Source organism: Vulpes vulpes, chromosome 12, assembly GCF_048418805.1.
Source record: "Vulpes vulpes isolate BD-2025 chromosome 12, VulVul3, whole genome shotgun sequence".
Classification (NCBI taxonomy): Eukaryota; Metazoa; Chordata; class Mammalia; order Carnivora; family Canidae; genus Vulpes; species Vulpes vulpes.
Genome location: NC_132791.1, coordinates 99,875,671 through 99,896,843, shown reverse-complemented (window position 1 = coordinate 99,896,843; position 21,173 = coordinate 99,875,671). Strand labels below are relative to the sequence as shown.

The 21,173-nt window shown below is 43.5% G+C and overlaps 1 long non-coding RNA gene and 1 pseudogene across 2 annotated transcripts; one reads left to right on the top strand and one right to left on the bottom strand.

The window, feature by feature from the left end:
• The first annotated feature begins 444 nt into the window (after positions 1-444).
• On the top strand, positions 445-20,147 carry LOC112911865 (uncharacterized). 2 transcript variants are annotated; one of them, XR_011995735.1, is made up of 5 exons: positions 445-739; positions 2,789-2,840; positions 8,557-8,608; positions 13,112-19,037; positions 19,812-20,147. It is a non-coding gene; the product is annotated as an uncharacterized lncRNA (long non-coding RNA). The 2 variants fall into 2 exon arrangements; XR_003233442.2 differs by having other exon boundaries at positions 13,112-20,147.
• On the bottom strand, positions 9,132-9,436 carry LOC112911864 (dynein light chain roadblock-type 1 pseudogene; annotated as a pseudogene).
• Positions 20,148-21,173: the final 1,026 nt, after the last annotated feature.

Genomic DNA, 21,173 nt, shown 5'->3' with positions numbered 1-21,173 from the left:
GGGCCACAGACAACCAGTGGCCTGTTGATGGCTCGTGATGACCCAGGCCGGGGACCGCAGGAACACAGGGAGGCCCTGAGCACAGACTAGGGACGGCAGCGTGGGCCTTGGGAGGCCGGGCAGGTAAGTGAAGCACCTGATGCTCCCGGGAATTCTTGGAGGAGAGCAGCATGTCAGCAAGGGGGGAGAAGGCAGCAGGTGGGGCGAGAGCGTCCCTGAGGCCCGGCCTGGAAGCCAGGGGCACGGTGGAAGAGCCTAGAGGGCCAGGCCCACAGTGTGACGGTGACGGATGCCAGCGTGAAAGGTGTGGGGTGTGCAAGGGACAGAGCGAGGCCGGCTGTGGGCGGCGGTGAGGCGGGTGGGGCAGGAAATCTAGCAGCCAGGGTGACCAAGGAGGGGCTCCAGCAGCGCGGAGAGGTCAGGACTAGGAGGCCTCCCCTTCCTGGCTTTGAGCTACTCCCCCGGCCCGGGCCTGCTCAATCTCAGCGCTTTGGCTGCCAACAGAGATCGGAATCTGAAGGTGAGAATCCGATGGAAGATTGGGGCGAAACATTTGGGAATACGGCACATCACAAGGAGGGATGCGCCTTTGCAAGATTTTTAGCCTGAGAAAGGTAGGAGGCCCCAGGCCCCCAGTCCCGCCTGCCAACCTCAAGTGGGGCTCGGCTGTCCGCTGCCTGCGTCTGGAGGCCGGCGGGGCACACGGAGACTGACCACAGGCCTGACGCTACAGGTGAAAGTAAGTGAATTGTGTAGTTTAAAACGTTTCTTAGTCATGAGATTTTTTACGCTGTCTTTTAGGCCTTAAGGCTAAACAAAATTAACCGCCTGCCCAATTTCTAATTAAATACTTCACTTGTTATTCACTTTACTCAGGCCGTATTTTACGTTGTTTCTAGACGGTGCCGCTGTGAGATTCATTATTGCGGTTGAGGCAGGTGTGAGAGGAAATATCTTCTGTGGCTATATATGTACCAATTTTTATTGTATGCATATTATTTTTATTACGTAGCTAAGATGTTATTAAATTGTGCACCTGGAATGGGTCGAATTTGCAGTTCTCCTTTTCTCCTGTGTGTGTGTGTGTGTGTGTGTGTGTCGATCACCCAAGCCAGGGTGGGGTCATCACAAAGGGAACTTAGGTGCATTGAAAGTTTGTTTCTCCATAAGAACAATCGGAAATGATTGTGGAGTTGAGTTCCCACCTCAGACACAGGAAAAGGTTCTGTTTTGGAAAATCAAAATGTTCCCTTGAATAAAGTAAGAAATGCAGGTGAACCAGTTTCCCTGGTGCCCAGGAAACAAGATTGTGCTCAAAATGCTGGGAGAAAGGAAGCTGGGCAAGGGGGAGAGAGCATTCAAGTTGATACTTTAAGCCTGATAATAATAAAAGTGGAATGAGTGTGGAGTTTCAATACCCTTTTTTTCTAAAAGAATTATTGATTTACTTAAATTTGGAAAATCTGGACATTGCTTTTTGTGCTTCTTTTCCTTCCATTTTTCAAGATTACATTTCATTTCTGAAATAGCAGACTAATTCTTACTAAAGGAAAATATCTAGGTCCGTGAATGGACCTGGGGCCCAAGTGGAGGAAGAGGTCTTGCAGTGAGCTGAAGAATTAGCAGAGAAAGTTGGGTTTGCTAATTAGTCACTGTTCCTACTGATGGATTTCTCTCCAGAGCTTTCTTTTCTATCTAAAGAGCATTTTCTTACATGAAAGCACATTTTTTTTTTTTTTGCTCTAAAGTCGGTTTGCAAAACAAAATGAAACAACATTCTCTCCATTGCAGTACTTCTTGCAGGGCATTTGGACGGCATTTATTACCCTGAAATGGCTCATTTACATAATGAGATCCAGAAGACCAAAAATTTCTGCAGATAAACCGCCTTTCTACCTCTCAGGGCCACTCGCAAGGCTCTTGTAGGCGAAGGAATCCATGGCACCAGAGTCCTTCAGTATCGTCTTCGCCACTTTTTACGCCTAATGAAATAGTGGAAACCGTTGACAAGATGGGAAATAGGTTTATGTTCCACCAAGGGCTTCCCCCACCTAACACACACCTTAGTACAAATCTCTTCTGTTTTAAAGGGAATTGTCAAGTTGGGTTATTTTACAAGGACAAAAAATAGAAATTATCATGAGTAAAAATAATCTTTAAGCTTTTATTAAGTGGATAAGTGCTGGAAATAGTTTGATATGATATAATGACAATAATGATAATTATTATGATATTAATGACAATAAAAGAATTTAAAAAGGGCTTAAAAATACTGACTATATAAATTTATTTGTAGATGAGAATAAACATGGAGCAATTTCTCTTGAACATTTTCCGTAACACATTTTTGTGACTTAATGGGCAGAGGACCATTATGGGTTATAGAGTTACTTTCAGGGCCTCTGGCTGGACTTTTTAAAATGCATGATCATGGAGCAAAATTTCACTATGATGAAGCTATTTAAATGTGATCAGTCGCTTTAAGGGTACAAATCCCAATGGAAATTTTCCAGGTATTTAATAATTGTTTCCAGTTTAATTTCCCTCATAGGAAGGTCAAGGAGAAGCAGATATTTCAAGCTCTTTAGAGAGTCCATTAAAGATGATGATTAGTTGGAAAAAAAGAAACAACAACAGCAAATAGAGGGGTATTTTCAAGATGGAATTACAGAAATTTCAAATATTTTCCAGCAATATTCCAGCAACATTTTATGACCCAGTAAGATGTGGTGACTTATATGAGCTCCTATTAATTTTTATCTTTCCTTCTTTTTCTTATATCCAACAGCAACTGCCTGAGATTGGCATCGGGTTAGACTCAGAGCTGGAAATAGTCACTGGTAGGTCTCATCTCAAAAGTGGAGGGTAAGAAAAGGCAGTTTCATAAGTTCTCACTCTGTGGCTACCAGGGAGCAGGAACACTGTAAGGGGAACTCACTCTGAGACAGATGCCAATGACAGCCCATCCCTTTCTCCTCTATAGAAGGGAGTTGCCCCTCTGTATTCTTGTTAATTAGTGTAAAAGGTATTTACTGAATGTGCATAGCACTATGCTGGTCATGAGAAAGTCATAATGAATTAGTACATTCTCACCTTTTACGTTTCCCCTTTTGTTGGTGGGAGGAGAGGCCAGGGCAAGACCCATTTAAAAAGCATCAATATTGGTTGATTATAACAAACCAACTATACTGATGTAAGGTCTCTGGAGAGGATTCTCTGTACTATTTTCAGTTTTTTGGTAAGCCTAAAACCATTCTAAAATAAAAATGTTATTTTAAAAATTGAAATGAAAAAAAAATAAATAAAAATAAAAATTGAAATGAAAACAGATAAATGGACAAGAGTATAAGGCGGTATAAATGGTAACAGCTAATAATTAGCAAGGTGCTCTGTACCTGCCCTGTGCTAAGATCTTATAAAATTCATCTGTTTAATGCCTGCAACAATCCTGAGTTAGATGTTATTACCACCCTCATTTCAGAGCCCAAGAAACTGAGGCACAGAACAATGCAGTAATCAACTACAACCTCTAAGACATCCTAGGTGGAGGCAGGCTTAGAACCCAGCACATGTGCTCACTACATCACTCCATTTCTCAGCATGTGATCAAGTGCTAGATGAGGTGCCTCGACAAAGAGGCCAGTGCTTAGAGGATGAGCAGTGCTGCGGCCTTGGATAATGAGTGAAACCTTCATGGAGAGGATGAGACACGAGCTGAGCTTTGACATACGTTTGGAGGGAAGCAGAAGAGATGTCCCCAGCAGGAACAGAGAGAGTAGATTGGTCTGACTGTAAGAGAGACAGCGGGGAGGAAGTGTGTGACCTGGTGGTTAAAAACTCCGGTCTCGGGATCCCTGGGTGGCGCAGCGGTTTGGCGCCTGCCTTTGGCCCGGGGCGCGATCCTGGAGACCCGGGATCGAGTCCCACGTCGGGCTCCCGGTGCATGGAGCCTGCTTCTCCCTCTGCCTGTGTCTCTGCCTCTCTCTCTCTCTGTGTGTGACTATCATAAATTAAAAAAAAAAAACAAAAAACAAACAAACAAAAAAAAAAACTCCGGTCTGGCACTTTTGGCCTTGACTGAGTCACTGTTACTGGGAATGCAGTAAGAAACCATAAAACCGGACAAAAATGCATGAGCTGCTGAACAGCAAGCAGTGCAGGACTATGACTCTGAGAAGAAGGGGAACATGCAGTGAGCACACTGACACCCTGGCTGTCTTACACCCTGGCTGTTCCTGGGTTGCAGCATGGGCAGATGAGCATAGAGAACACAGCTTCCTGCTTCCCCGAGGACATGGAAGGAGAGCTGATACATGGCCTGGGATACTCGGCACAGGCTGAGGAGGGGCCTGGAGGCCCAGGTGCAAAGCTGACTGTGTCAGAGCTGGGTTGTGCTTCACACAGGATGAGATTCCATGAGGCTTCCAAGCAAGTGTGAGCAGCTGCTTTGGGGCAAAGGGCTGACGGGCCCACCAGGGTGGGAGATGCAGGAGTTTGGGCCCAGCCAGAGGGCAGAGACCACACTGAGCATGCTGGGCATTCATATGAAGCATCTGGAGCAAGGACCACGCTTCTGGCAAGATTAAGGGCAAAACTGAATCATGCAACTCTAAAAAAGAAAAAAACAAAGCTTGACAAATTCATGAGACACAACCAGAAATTTAACTACCTGCTTGAATAAAGTTATAATACCCATTAAGGAAACAACATCATCCAGAATTCCAGAATCTTGGCAACATATCATTGACCATGTCCAGCATGAAATAAACACATGCAACTCTAGGCAAGACCGTGGAAGCAGCTACTGCAAATATGCTCGAGGACTTAAGCAGATGAAGGGAAAGTATTTTTTTTAAAAGGAAATTCTAGAGCTCAAAAGTACAATATTTGAAATTGAAAAAGCACTGACTGTCCTAACAGCGCACCAAAAAGAATAGAAGAAAGGGTTACTGAACTTGAACACAATCAATACAAATGATCTCATCTGGGGAACAAAGTGTAAGGAAGATTAAGAAAACTAACAAGCCTCCATGATGTTGGAGACCTACCATGTAGTATAACATATACGGGAAGGACAGGGGAGGTAAGGGGGTGAAAAAATATTTGAAGAAATAATGACTGAAATTACCCTATTTTATTTAACAAACATCAACTTTTCTAGGCCTGAGGAGCTCTTCAAACAAGAAGCAGAGTAAATATGAGAAAATCGCACACCTACATACATAAATAGTCAAATTCTGAAAATGTAATACAAGGAGAAAATATTAAAAGCAGCCAGAGAAAAACACATTTCCTACAGAAGAACAGTGATCCAAATGATGAATGATTTCTCATCAGCATCAATGGAGTTCAGAAAGCAGTGAAATCATAAAAAGAAAAAGAAAAACCAAAAAGAAAAACCAAACTGTCAACTCAGAATCAAATCCAGCAACATATATTTTAAAAAAGATAGTGCAACATGATCAAGTTGAGTTATTCTATGAATATGAATCTAAGTTTAATATTAAAAAATCTATTAACACAACTCAAGACACTAACAGAACAAAGGAGAAAACCATTTGGTCATCTCAGTAGATGGAAAGAAAAAGCATTTGACAGAATTAAAAACGTGTTCATACTACACACGTCCAGCAAATCCAGGTGCAAGTTTCCTTCTACTGCTACCATCATTTAAGGTATATGTTGAATACTTTCTCCTTGAGATTAGGAAAAGGCAATTATGTCTACCATGATCATTTCTAAGGCAGAAAAAGGATATAAAAGAAATAAGTTTTGGAAGAACTAAAACTGCCTTTTAACAGAAAACAAAATTACGTGCATAAAACATCATGAAGGATTTACAAAGAGCTTCTGATGTAATACATTTATTAGAGAACTTACAGGACACAAAACCAATATATAATACTCATTTGCATTTCTATATTCTAGTGACAAACAATAGGAAAATTAAATTTAAAAAGTAAATTTTACAACAGTATCAAATATATAGGGGTAAATCCAAAAAAAATTTTTTTACAGGGGTGATACAGAGTTTATTGAATTAGATTTTTCTATTTACAACTGAGATCACATCTACATACTATTTTGCTAGTCTACATGGGTATATTAATGCTAACGAGCTTAGACTTACAATGAATGGGCTCAATCATACAAACACACACACACACACTAATTGTTTTAAAACAGTAGTGCATACATTATACTCCTCCTATAAAGTCAGCTTTGATTAAAAACTGCTAGTTTCAAAGATCAGTCTGATTTGGAAGATGAACCAAGAGACACACATTTAGTATGATTCTAAAATCTATTTTAGCAATTTTATACAGTTGCTATCTTACTGAACTACAGTATATGTTTTTTTTTAAAGGACACTGACGAGTAGGATTTGCATAACTACTATACTGAAAAATACAAAAGGTTGCTGAGAAATTAAACAAGACCTGCATAAGTGGGGCAATATAGCACATTTGCTTTGAAAAACTCATTATTATTAAGAGATTGATTTGCAGATCAATCTCTGCAAATTGATCTGTATATTCAGTACAATTCCTAATCAAATGTCCAGCTATTTTTTAGATACTAAAAGTAGATTCTCAAATTTATATGGAAATGGAAAAGAACAGACAAAAATTAATACTTTTTGATAGGAACTGGAATGGTAGTTTCCTTAGGGGATCGGGATATGGGTATGGAAGACACATGAGGAAAACTTCTGAAGCCCTGGAAATTGTGGATCGGACCTCAGCGGTTTTTTTTTTTTTTCTTTCTTTTTTTTTTTTTCCTCAGCGGTTTTTATACAGGTATGTGCAAAAGTAAAATCCATCAAGCTATACAATTAAAATTTATGCAACATGAGCAATGTATGTATCTAACTCAATACAAACAAAAAAGGAAGAATAAACAAGAAATGCCATGAGGAATTTTAACGTATTTAGCATTGATCCACAATGAATGTATTATATAACAAACCTGTGATATAAAGCTAACGCAATACTTAAATGAATATTTATAATCTCAAATAAGTATATTTGAAAAAAAAATAATGAAATCAGGACAAGAACAATGCTGCAAATCCAAAAAACTAGAAGGAAAGTAATCATAATACAGAAATCATTGAAATAGAAGCAGAAAGGATAGTATAAAAGATTAACTGAAGAGCTGTTGTTTTGAATAGGCTCCTGAACATAAGAAATAGTGGAAGGGATTATAAGGGAAGGAGGGGAACTGAGTGGGAAAAATTAGAGAGGGAGACAAACCATGAGAGACTCCTAACTCTGGGAAATGTATAAGGGGTAGTGGAAGGGGAGGTGGGGGGTATGGGGTGACTGGGTGACGGGCACTGAGGGGGGCACTTGATGGGATGAGCACTGGGTGTGATATTATATGTTGGCAAACTGAATTAAATTAAAAAATTAATTTAAAAAAGAAAAAAATGAATAGGCTCCTGATATATTCAAACCATTTGCTGATCAAGATGGAAGAGCAAAGGTCTATATAAAAATATTGGGATTAATAAGAGCAAGAGAAGTGCAAACACGGTTGAAATTGAAATTATGGGCAAATATATGACTTTAAATATTTATTTATTATTTATTTATTTATTTATGAGAGAGGGAGAGAGAGGGAGAGTGAGCAGGGGGAAAGTCAGAGGGAGAGAGAAAATCCCAAGCAGATTCTACACTGAACAGGGATTCTGATGCGGGACATGATCTCACAGCCCTAAGATCATGACTTGAGCTGAAATTAAGAGTCGGATGCTTAACCAACTGAGCCACCCAGGCACCCTGAAATTATAAGCAAATGCAAACAAATCTTATAGAAGTTATTGTGATAACAACAACAACAACAACAACAAAAACAAATGAGAAAATTCCTAGAACAAAAAAAAGCAACATAACAGTAAACTAGCAGTGGTCTTTATCCAAAGTGTAGCAAACATGATAGTTAGTGGTGAAATTTTAGTATCTTCTCTCTTAAGGTCAAGAATGGTACAAGGCAGTCCACAGTTACAACTCATGTGTCATATTATATTGAAGTCCTTGTCAAAATGTATAAGACAAGAATTATAACAACTGAAAAGCAATAAGACATTATTCTCTGAGTTCACTAATTTGCTAGAGAATATAACAGAATTAAAAAACAAATATAATCCCGAGGTGTCACCAATTTCAATCAGAAAATTTGAAAAGCTAACAGGAAAAAGATTCCATCTGTAATCCCATAAAAAAATTATAACGTACCCACCTCTGTGGATACAGTTCTGGATGTATAATAAATATAACACCTTTGTGGGGGAAAATTGCAAATCATTGCTTAAACACATAGAAGTAGGCCCAAGATAAATGTTCATGAATGGGAAGAATCGTTATCAAAATATAAGTGATTTCTCTCAAGCCAATCAACAAATTAAAAGCAATTCCAGCAAAATAGAAATTTTCATAGAACTGAATAAGCTCATCCTAAAATGAACATGGAAAAGCAAAAAACCAGATAGTATGGAGACATGATTTATTTGTAGTCAAGCGTAATTAACATACAGGGCTATATTACTTTCAGGTGTACAACCTGATGATTCGGCAATTCTATACTTTTCTCAACGCTCATTAAGGTAAGTGCACTCTTAATCTCCTGTATTTATTTTGCCCACTCATCCCCCACTTCCCCTCTGACAACCACCAGTTCTCTGTATTTAAGAATCCTTTTTTTTTGTTTCTCTCTCTCTTTTCTTCATTTGTTCATTTGTTTTGTTTCTTAAACTCCACATATGAGTGAAATCCTGTAGTATTTGTCTTTCTCTGAGTGACTTTTCTTTTTAAAGCATTTTAGTTATTTTTAGTTAAAAACAGACTTTTCCAAGGGTGACAAAGTGAACTGAAGGTCAGATGGAAGGAAGCAGGGTGTGTGGGCTGCTCAAAGCTCTTGCTCCAAAATCTGGAGGTGAGGAAAGAAGGTCCCCCCAAGAATTCAAGGGTGACTGGCCAGCAGAGGGTTGACTTTGATGACTTCGGGCATTGGATCAGTCTAAGTAGGCTCTAAGGTGATTTCCACCTGCCTGTTGGTTGACATGATACATATTATCACTCTTAGGGGCTGTTACATTAAGGGATGACTCAGGAAGCCCAGAGAGTGGCTTATTCAGTTGGATTCTGAATCACAATCGGGAAATAGTCTTTATCTGGTGCAACCGTAATTTCATTTTTCTTGGAGTGAATTCCAAGAAAAGTGAGGTCATTCTGGGGGTCAGCTTCATGGACGGTGCTCTGGGCCTTCCAGATGGAGTCGTGCATGAGGTTGGCATACTGTGTGGTAGTGGGATTGTCCATGGCGCCTTCTGTGTTCACCGCGATGATGCCCTACACTCCCTTCTGGCTCTGAAGTCCTTCAGCGTCTCCTCCACCTCTGCCATTTCCAACCAATCCAGTAGCTCCACGACACCGGCACTCAGTCTCTGAGTGACTTATTTTATTTAGCATTATGCCCTCTAGGTCCATCCATGTCATTACAAATGGCAAGATTTCATTCTTTTTGATGGCTCAGTACTATCCTATGGGGTGTCTGTGAGTGTGTATATATATATATCCCCCAGCATGTGTGCATATATGTATGTATATTCCCCATCTTCTTCACCCATCTTTCTATTGATGGACACTTGCTTCTGTATCTTGTTAAAATGTCCAAACTACCCCAAGCAATCTACAGATTTAATGCAATCCTTATCAAAATACCAACAGTATTTTTCACAGAACTAGAACAGATGGTCCTAAAATTTGTATGGGACCGCAAAACTTTTATGTTGATATCACGTTAGGAAAAATTTTCCTAAATAAGATACAAATGGCATAAATCATAAAGGAAATATTGGTAAATTGATTATATTAAAAATGACGCCTCTCCATAAGAGACTCCGTGAGCAAAGCGGGAGCACCAGCCACAAGTGGCCCAAGTTATTTGTAATAAATAAAGTTGACAAATGCCCAGAATATTAGGAAATTCTCAAAAAGATAAGAAAGGGAAAAATAAACGTAGGAAAATGAGCAAAAGATATAAAAAGAGAATTCACAAAGTCCAAAGTCCAAATAGCCAATGAATGTATGAGAAGTTTCAGCAAATGCAGAGTAGAGTGGGGCCCCGTTGAGTCCGTCTGGGTCCCTCGGGCGGTGTGGAGCAGGTGCTGGCCGGGGGAGTGGGGGACGGAGGTGGGGAAACAGGTGTTCTCCCACTTGTCGAGCCACAGTGCGCCGTAGGCCAACTTGGAAGTCACTTAGGCCATACCTGGAAGGTCGGAGGCCCATGGCATCCACAAATTGGAAATTCTACTTCCAGGTATGTGCCCTGAAGACACACATGCCCCTGGATTCCAAGAGACCAGTAGAAGGATGCGCTCAGCTGCGGTGCGTGAATGCAGTGGACGCATAGTCTTGAGATAACGTAGCAGTTAAAATGAATGGGCTCCGTCTACATGAATCAGCATAGATAAATCTGGTGTTAAATTCTTCAAAAGGAGTCATAAAATGTTATATGCCATGTAATCCAATTATTGTGCTAATTGAATACATCGGAGAAAAACTACGTGTTGTTTTTAGACACATACACATGTAGTAAGAGTCCAAAACCTACGTGGACTGAGGCAGACCAACCCGAGACGTTATCTCAGGGCGAAGAGGAGGTGGGGATAGAAAGCTTGTTTGTATTCGCCTGCATTTGCATGGCTTTATTTAAGCAAAATCATCCATGGCAATATAGTAAAAGGTAGCTTCTGCTCCGTGTCCGGGGAAGGCAGTGGCTGCCCCATTACATTCTTCTGGTTTTCTGTGTTTGAGACGTCTCACAATTCAAAAAAAATGTGAATTTTTTCACATTTTACAATTAAAAAAAATGCAAAGCAAGTAGTTTGTTATGATTAACAATTAAGGAAGTGAAATATCTTCAAAAGCAAAAGCTTAGGAACAGTTATTTATTCCCTGAAAACAGTTTCCGTGCAGTCCACGTGGTACTTGGGGCCTCGAGGCTCGGAAGTCAGGGCGTCCTCATCCGCATCCTCGGGGTCTGGCCGGCACACAAGCGGGACCCTCGGGGTGGCAGCCATCCGGGAGTGCGGGTCAGAGCTCAGGGAGCTTCGTCCAGGGCTGGCAGGGGAGGTGTCCCCAGGGAGGCTGGGGAGATCCCGATCCTACAGGATGAGGAGTGCCGGCCCGACAGACCCGTAGGGGCAGGGAAGACTGTGTACACAGAGCCTTGTCCGGACTGCGGGGCATCAGCACTGAGGGGGCCCCTCTGGGCGGCAAGGTTGTGCCAGGTGGTCGGGGCACCCTGACCCCACAGCTTACCCTCCACATTGAGGATTTAGGTGTGCACGGTCGCCTACGCCGTACAAGGCCATCCAGAGGAAAAGTATCCGTAGGGCCTCAAATCTATGCCCTGAATTCCTCCATTAGTGGAGCGTTTGTGACCTGTCACAGGAAAGGCTTTGGGGGGATGAGGAGAGAAACAGGCGGGAGGGGTGAGGCAGGGAGCTAGGAGAGCAGGCCCACTGCCCTACAGGTGGGCCTGCGCGTGTGGGGAGAGCGGCCCGCAGAGCACACGGGCTGGGAGCGGAGCGCAGGCACCCCCAGCCCGGCCCTGTTAGTCCAGGTGCACACCGTGCAAGCGCACCTGCAACCCCAGCACGGGCTCCCTGGACAGTGCTCGGGCAGTGCTGAACGTGGCCTACTTCTCTGCTGTCTGGGTGTGTGCTCCAGCGCCTTCCCCAGTCCCCCGGGCTCCGGCTCTGGAGAGAGCCTGGGCACCCTTGGGTCCTGGCCTCATAGGTGCTGCAGCTCACTCCCCTCGGGAGGGGGAGCGGGGCTCTGCTCCGGTGTCCTGGGGGGGGGGGGCTGGTTCCTTCCGGCCTCCCTCTGGCTGCCGGCACAGAAGTACCAGAGGCCGCGGGAGCTGGACAAGGCATCCCCTAGTTCCAGAGGCTGGATGCCGGGGGTGCGGGTGCCGCCCATCTACACCCTGCTCAGCACCCTCTTCCTCCCTGCAGCCCGAGCCCCCGCATGCCAGTGGCCGCCTCGTCTCCTAGTGAGCGTGTCAATGCCGTGACCCCATGACCTCGTGTAACCCTGACCGCCCTCTCTAATCCCCGCACGTTGGCATCACGTACAGATTTGTGGGGACACATTCGGTGCCTGGCACCTTCCTTCTGCTGCCCCTGACAACGCTCCTTAGGGGCTGACGGAGCAAAGAGGAGAAACACTGTGTGTCTGCTGGTCTTGGGGGACTCATAGTAGGATAGGGATTACCCAGAATTAGAAGACATCATTATTAGTCAATTAAAATAACTATTATTAGTTAAATGATTTTTAATAATTTTTTTTTAAAGAGCAGCAAAATTGAGGGGAGAACACGGATTCCCCATTTAGCCCCTGTCCCTGCACACACGTGGCCTTCCCCACTATTAACATCCCTTGCCACAGTGGTGCATTGAACCCACGTGGACGCGTCGTTATCAGTCTACGCTGGGGGTCACTCTCGGTGTCCAGGATATTCTGTGACAAACGTATGATGACGCGTACCCATCGTCCCAGTACGTGCAGAGCAGTGTCACCGCCCTAACAGTCCTCTGCGCTTTGTCTGTTCATCTTTCCCTCCCCGCAAACTCTGGCAGTCACCGATCTCTTTTGTTTTTCCCACTGCCTTCATACTTTTCCGAAGGCAATTACATTTTAATTACATTTTAATGGCAAAATAATAATGAAACGACTCAAGAAACAAGATATACAATATTTCCAGGTTTGAGGAAGAGAGACAGGAATTGGCATACGGGCAGGTGGGCCCTCACCATTGTCTCCTGCTCTCTCTGGCTTGTTCTGTTTCCAGTCACATGTGCTCTATGAAATTTCAAGATGTTTCCACTTGGCCTTCAGGCACTGGGCCTGTATGGAGGGTGCGCGGCTTGGTCTCATGGGGGCCAGGTGGGCATGCGACGTTTTAAAGACCAGGGTCACTTGCTCCAGAAACTTGTTGGAGAGCTTTCAAAGTCCACCACTATGCTGAAGTGGACAGCCCTGGTCCTACTTATCACAAGCCTACTCAAAATTCTCTTTTCTTTGAAATTACTTTGGAAAAGGTGCCAGGTGGAGAGCTGTGGACGAGGCGGTCAGACACTTGTCCCATCCTGAGCTTCCCACTGCCTGTGCAGGAGACGCAGACCCACCGACCAGCTTCCTCACACGTGCAACGAGCTGCTGTCTTGCCAGAGCATTTGTTGCATGTAAATTAGGAGGAAAAAGCCAAGACTCTTTTTCTGCACATCACATCTCAGGAATCTTCACTGACTAGATGAGTGACAAAAATCGGAAAACAAACAAACCCAAATAAACCATCCTGACGCTGAAGTAGAAGGAAGACCAGATTACTGCTAAGAATGGGTGGAAAGTTTCTGAAGTCTGGTGGAGAAAAGGCCCTTTCAGGACATATCACCCTTGGATATTTTTTAAGAACCTTCTGAACTTGATCCTGTGCTTAGATCCTATCATATCAATAAGTAACGACGAAAATTTTTGCCCATATGCATAAAATCTAATTAGTTTATTCTAGGAAAGATCACATTAAAGGGATAATACTTAACCTTGGAAGACTTTGAGCTCTCATTTGAAGAAACAACATTTTATAAAAGCAGCTAGTGACAAATCTCTAGTTACGAGCAGCTCTGCAGGGTTAAGAGCTGGTACATTGCAGAAAAAGGAGGTTGGAAAACGTTTTGTTTCCCAAGTAGGTGAAGGTGTTTGAAGCTACTTTTGTGTCTTTCTAAATACCTTTTGCACTAGAACACTCCACATTTCTGCAAGCAGAAGGCTCAAGAGTGTAGAGTGAGACTGCCTGGGCGCTCATTTTGCAGAAAAGGACATAGATCCAGAGCTTGTAGGTCCACCATTACCACAGCCCTGCGGCTGGAGTCCGGTCTCCTGGGTCCAGGCCAGGACTCTTGCTCCCGTGTCATGTTGCCCTGTTTTTTAAGGAGGAATCGCTAGTGATGGTTGATGTCTGTTCTCAAGGCAGCCACGACCAGCGTGCGTGTGTCCACAGCGCAGGCCCCTGCTCTCTGGCTTCCTTTCTGTGTCGTTAGTAACACGAGGTGGAAAGTGCTGGAATAGCAAACATTATGTGAGCTGTTCTTCCAGAGAAGATGTGTGCAACCTGTTAAGCACATTCTGGCTGTTTCCATGCACAGGGCATCATCCATGGCCCACGGCACTGGACAAATGAGCTTTCCAGAGTGGGCTTCCTGGGATTTGTCCTCCCCCACATGAGAGGCGTTAGGCACCTGGAGGGAATGTGCTCACCCGGGCTCCGCCTTTTTCTGAAGAAGCTGCAGCCTCACGCTCTCCCCCCGCAGCACTCCCCAAGCCACGGGTGCCCTGTTCTAATGCCCGCGTACTGACCGTGTCTTTCATCATCTGCATCAGATGCTCTGCCGCCAGGGCCGAGCTCACCCTGGAAGCTCCGTCCCTCTCAGGGCTACTCGGTTCCTAGAGACAAAACCACGGGCGCCTGCTTGAGTGAAAGGAACCGGGCCGGAGCCCTGCCACCTTGTCAGGCTTCACGGCCTATGTCCCTCTGTGCCTGGCCTACCCACAGCCAGGGCTGCCCTCCCGGCGGGAGCAGCTGCAATGCTTCAGGCCACCGCCCATAAGTCTGCTTACGCTCGCTGTCCCGTTCCTCCCTTCACAAGCTGCAATAAAGCCTGATGCTCCCCCTGCTTCCTGCAGCTCCCCACAAGCTGGTGCTTTCCGGGGGCCCCGCCTGACGCAGCTTGGCCCTCCTCTTGAGACCCGAGACTGACACGCTATCTTTTCAACGGCGATCACATCCTGCCTGTTGGCCTTACTGTACCCAAATTTCCTACCATTACAGTGTATTTGAGAACACAGAGATGCCAACGCCCAGATTGGCAAATACTTTGTCTTGACACTTATTAGTCGACGTGTCAGACCAGGCCCCACCTGGGCCTTTCCTTGGCTCCCAGGCAGGTTTCTCCTCTGGTGCATTTGACAGGGACCTGATGAGCCACACTTCTAGCCGTGCACCCAGAGCTGCTTTCCTTGAAGGAGGGCGTTTACACATCAGCCACGTCCTGGTGCAAGGGGGGAAAAAAGTCACTTCAAAATCAGCTTTTTCCACCTTTAATCTCCTGGGCTCTTAATTTAAATTCCATTTGATTAATGTGAGCTGGGTGGGGGCTGCAATCCTGAACCTGAGTCATCCAGTCTCCGCCCTGGACTCAGGTGCCTGACATGAATAATCTCTTCCCTCGCCATAACCTTAAACAGGCAGCTGCCACGCTGTGAGCACAGGAGGCCGCAGGACGGAACTGACCTGGGTTCAAATGAGAGTGAAGCTGCTGCTTATTCTTTGCCAGGGGACAAGGGAGTAGAGCAAGAGAAGCCATGGGCTCCGTGGGCGGAGCAGCTAAAAGAAAGTTAATGGAGACCATAAGCAATGGGCCAGACAAGCCTGGCTTCGGAGCCTCACTCTTGCTCTTATTAGCTGCGTGCTTGCTCTCAGGCAAATTACTTAACCTCCCTGGGCCTCAGCGCCTTTGTCAGTAAGATGAGAAGGAAAAAATAAGAAGTAACGTTTACTGAACAATTTCAATGTACCATCATCTTAAATGCTATCACCCACTAACTTAATGATAGTTAAGCGTGACGTAGGCCCTACGGTATGGACGAAGAAACGAGGTGAGGCGGTTGGCATGTACGTCCAAGCAGCCTGCTGTGTCCAAGTGTCCGGGGCCTGCCTCCTGACCGCGGCAGCATGCGTGTAGAATAATGCCAGACCGTGGTCAGCACCCATTGCTACTGAGAACCGGTCGGGAGTGGGAGCTGTGCTTATTCATAAGCAACAGCTGCTAGTGCTTTTTGGGAGCAAAGCTGCTCTCACTGGTGTGGTCACACTCGGTGAGCCAATTCCTCCTCCTCGTAGTTTCTTTCTAGTCTTCCTCCCCAGTACTAGGAGGAGAAGGGGGCTGCTTCAGGTAACTGCTTCTACGATGAGCTCACTGAGGGAGAGGAGTTCAGGCCTGGCTAGGAGTGGGGCAGGGGTCTTCACACTCTGACCCCAGGAGGTGTCTGGAAACCACAAGCATCCCACAGCTGCTCCAGTGTCACACAGCCATGGGCTAATCACAGAAATTGTCTCAATGGTTCTCAAACCCTTCCTTGCCTTCATTCAACCTAAAGTTCACACTAACCCACTCAGTCATGTCCTATTTGAGAAGATATCTCATGAGGATGGATGGGCAAGGACAGCCATATCTCAGAAGAGAGGATGGTAGATGCAAGTGACATGGGATTGACCCCATCCCCAGCCCAGGGTGAGTGGGAGGGGTAGTCAAGGCTCCTTAGTTGCTCAGCTGCATCAGGGGCTCGATGGTGTCTTCACAACAGAGGCTAGTCTGGTGCTGACCAGAAAGATGGGGCTACGTGGAATGTGTGGGGAGATACCCCACATGGGGACAGCAGGAACGAAATGGAAAACAAAAGGCCCATTACTTATAGCATAAACTCATTCTCCAAAGTGATAGGTAGTGTGGGGATGTGGTGACAAGTACATAAAATTAAGAGTCTCTACAGGCTGGATTGCGTTGAGATGGTGCTAGAGGTTCAAAGCATAGAAGGAGGAGTTTGGATATGACTTCAGCCCCACCACCTCGTCTGCACTGGTGAGATGCGTCCTGATGGTCCCTTTGGGGCTTGTGTCTATGGCTAGGCTAAATTCATGATAGAAGGTGTAGTTGAATCCTCAAGGGCCTTCATCCACTGCTTCAGAAGGTGGTTAGATGGACAGTGCCTGAGCACAAACATCAATGCCTGTGTTCATAGCTGTGCTATGCCCAGAGGGCCTGTTTCTCACCTTGAAAATCAAGAGACACAATTGCCACTGGTTGGTACAGATTCCTCATCAGAGGAGTTAGGAGAACTAGGGGATGACCCTGGAGAGCTACGTGAAGAAATCAGATTTTGGAAGTTCAACCATATTTCAAACACACTGGGTAAGCCTTCTGTTTAAAGGTTGCCTTCTAGAAAATTCTCCTGTAATGCCAGGAATCATCTCACGCCACAAGTAGGAGCTCACTCCTAAAGACAAAAGCTAATGCCATCAGCTAGATTTTCCCAAATCTTTAATAGTTTCCAGATGTGACAGTATATAAGCTTCTCAAAAATCACTCATGGAATTAAAAAAAAAAAAGAATGACAAAAACATAGAAAAATTTCTTGTTGCTCCTTTTCTTATTAACAGGATAAATCATAAACTTATCCTGCTCGAATGAGTGAGAGATGGTGCCCTGATATTTCTGAAATGGTCCTAGATGGAATGGAAAACACAGTATCTATTTGTAAAGGATGAAGCAGGCCTGTATTGGACAAGTTGTGTAACCCTGTGAGCCTCAGTTTCTTCATCTATCAAATGAAACTAGTATTTCTCTTACAAGGCTTACTTTGAAGATTTTGATTGATGCCCAACCAGAAGTGCCCAATTAATATTAGTTTTGCCCTCCTCTTTATTGAACATGTTTCACATGGAACACCAGAGCGGGGCACCACCCTCACTTACACACACCCCAGCTGCTCTATGGTGAGGAAGGGTAGAGCGGTCAATACAGGAGGCTCTCTCCTGCACCTCTAGCATATTTTTATTCTCTTCTCCCCTGTCCCTTGCAGACCAGATTAAATGAATGTCCTACCTAGTAAATGCTTCCAAAGTACACGAAAGAGAATGAAGGAAAAACCCCAGCTAGAAAAGGATCAAAATTTCCTGGTGTTTCTCATTTTTCTTTGTGAGGAAAGCCTTGGGCTTATTTACTCCCTGGCCCTCTGCATCCTCATATGTGAAACTGCCCCTGACATGCCTTTTGCTTTGAGGTTTCTATGGTCACTTGCTTCCCTGCCTAGGTCCTGTTCTAAGTCCCTTAGCTCTTTAACTTACTTATTCTGATAGCAGCCAATGAGGTAATCACCATTTTTCTCCTTATCACAGGTCAGGACACTGAGTTTGAGTAATGTGCTCAAGATCACAGAGTGAACAAGCGGCAGAGTGAGATCCAGGCCACACAATCTAGATCCAGAGTTTACGCTCATTGTGCTGTGTCCCCCTCCACATTAATCACTTGACCAGTATTAAAAGGAAAAAAAATGAAGTCAGAAAGGACTGACTTCATGATCTTGCCCTAAGCAAGATATTTTCACCTACAGTTTCTCTTGGAGAAACACATGTAGCCATGGTCCCTTTTAGAAATCACTCCTTTCCTTGTTTTTCTTCCTCCAGAGAAGGATTTGGAGGAGAAATTCTATCACTCATCCCTTGGTCCTGGGGCTATGACTCTGGCTTGAGACCCTGCAACACAAATTCTGTAGGCGTGGGACAAAATTGGGAAGAACCTACATCCACACCTGGGGCTTTGTATGGGCAGAGTCCAAGGATAGCACAGATGGGTTCTTCAAGCCACAGTCAGGCAAGGGATTAGTCAGGCAAGGCAACAGCCAAAAGTGGTCAGGTTGAGTGAAATGTGCCCGTTCAGGACGCTAGGAAGCAGTGTACATGGGAACCAGCCAGAGTGGCAGTCAGCCCTAGGAGCTCCATATTCTGACCAGTAGCTGCCTACTATGAGTGAAATCACTGTAGGAGGGTTCTGACCCTCACTCCATTGCCCGTGCAGCAGAAAGCCTTAAACACACTGAACACTACGTAACAGGAGGGCTGGAAGCACTTAACTGGGCTCCTAGCTACTCTTTGACCCCCAGGACTGGTCCCAAGGTGTAAAGAACAGAGGATCAAGGGAGGTACTGAGGCAGGATTCTGTGAACATTTTGGAATGAATGGCTATTTGGGCCCAGAGGACATGGGAGGGATGAGACCGGGGCTCTTAATCTGGGATCTGAGGTGGAGGATTTAGTCTCCAGTTCTACTGAATGGTAGGGCTAACCTTTCTGTTCATTTTGTTCTTCAGAATTGGCCCAAGGATCTTCAGAGAGTACAAGGGACTAACACAGGTAACTGTAGAGGACAGCAGGGAATAAACAATGTGGGGCCTGACACTGTCCTGCCTTCTTAAGTGGGCAATCGGCTGGTAGGAAGTTGACGGAACATTCATAGTAATAATTCTTACCTACCAACAGTAACCATAACAGATTCTAGGGAAACCAATATTTGAAAGATTATTTTTGTATTGTACCAATCCTAAGTAAGCCAATTAACTGATCATTGGCATCTGGGTAATTTCTACAATTTAAAAGCATAGTTAGTAAGTTTGGAATCAATTTAATGGTCTTGACCAATATTTTTAAAAAATGAAACAAAGTAAACTAGGAAATATCTATGGATGGTACATAGAAAGATTAACTATTTTTTTTTCACAAAACTTTTGTTCCAATTTATACAGAGTCATCCCTGTGCATCTACTGTGTCATACTTAAAATGTATTTGAGACTGAATTTCAGTCAAAACAGATTGATAGTCACTTCTCTAGGCGTTCGCTGAGAACCTATGATGAGTCATGTTCTGTGCAAAGAACAGGGCTTTAAAAGCTCAGCTCTGCTCTAGGGCAAGCTTGGTGGACAGAAGGAACTGACATGCATCCAGTGCCCAGTGTCCTACTGGGGAAAGAGGAAAGCATCACAGAGGCACAAGGAACAGAATGATGGGTACTTCAGGATGGATAGGAGTGCTCGGGTAACCCTAACAAAATGCTGACATTTTATACTGAACATATGATTTACATGTTTACTACCTTCCAAACAGTCTGATTACATTTGAATTTTCTTTAGGGCATCAGAATTATCCCATTCCCTTTGAGTGGACTTCCAGTATTATCTCATGAAGGCCCAAGACCTAGAACTGTGGAATTAAATTGATGACTACGATACCATAAAGACACATTTTTGAGGCTACTTTAAATTTTTCTTTTTTTAAAAAAATTTTTTTCTTATAAAAGATCATCAAATATCTGCATGTGCTTGAAGAAATTTAAACAAATGTCTTGTAAGAATGCAGTGTTCTCTTTAGCCATTTTATGTTTTGCAATGTTGTTGAGAGTCTTTCTCTGAGTCAGGTACTATGGTAATGTCATAACTTTGCTCCCAAATAAAGATGCTACCCAAAAATTGACTTCTGTTTCACAACTACTGTTACTCAATCTCTGAACCTGTCAAATACAGTGTCAGTAGTCTTTTGTACTGTGTAAATCTTGTTTTGCATGTCATCCTAATAACCATCCCAAAGAAATCCTCCAGGCATTTAAGACTAACTCATCAATTATGTTTTCTGGAAGTGGTGTAAATGTGAAAATTGGAGCTGTCAATCAAACTGAGAAAGATTACCATGATGGGAATGTAGCCCATGGGTGTGGTTCCAAAGATGTATATGTGATACCAGAAGCTTGGACAAGGGTCATCATCCACAGAATGTGAAAACTCACCCATCTGTTCTCCAAGGGACAGATAGCCATTTCCAATTGGTAAAATTCTGTCTTTAGTTTAGAATATTCCTTAATGGGTTGCTTCTTTAAAGCAAAGAAAGCAGCTAAGGGAGTTTTGATATATTTAGAGATAAATTATTTTGTAAGCTTATATAAATGCATACATTATTTTACAATAGTCACTTATAGTGTTACTCTGAATTGTGGCTGCTTTATACAAGCTGTCTTCCAAATGGTTGTCACTGTGGTATAATTTTGTCATTTGGTTTTAGTCAAAAGATTTTTTCAAAGGGAGTCATAAACTTTTCACAAACTTTTTATTATAAAAAGTTGTAACTTATAGAATGGGTGTTGAAAGAATTGTACAATAAAAACCAATTTACTTTTTGCGTAGGTTCAATAGTTTTTACTATGTTACTTTATGTATACACATAGATATGCATATACATATAATTATAGGTAAATACATAAATATATGTAAATGTAAACATAAAGTGTAAAATTATATTTATGATATAAATATATTATTTAATATAATATAAATAAAATATTTAAATAAAATACAAATATTATGGTTATAAAATATTAAATTATAAACATATATATATCATTAAATATTTAAAAATAAAATAAGTTAGCCATTCAACTACTCCAAGAAGTTTGTCTTAAAAGTGAAGGCAACTTTCCATGTGACTATAATATCAGTATCACA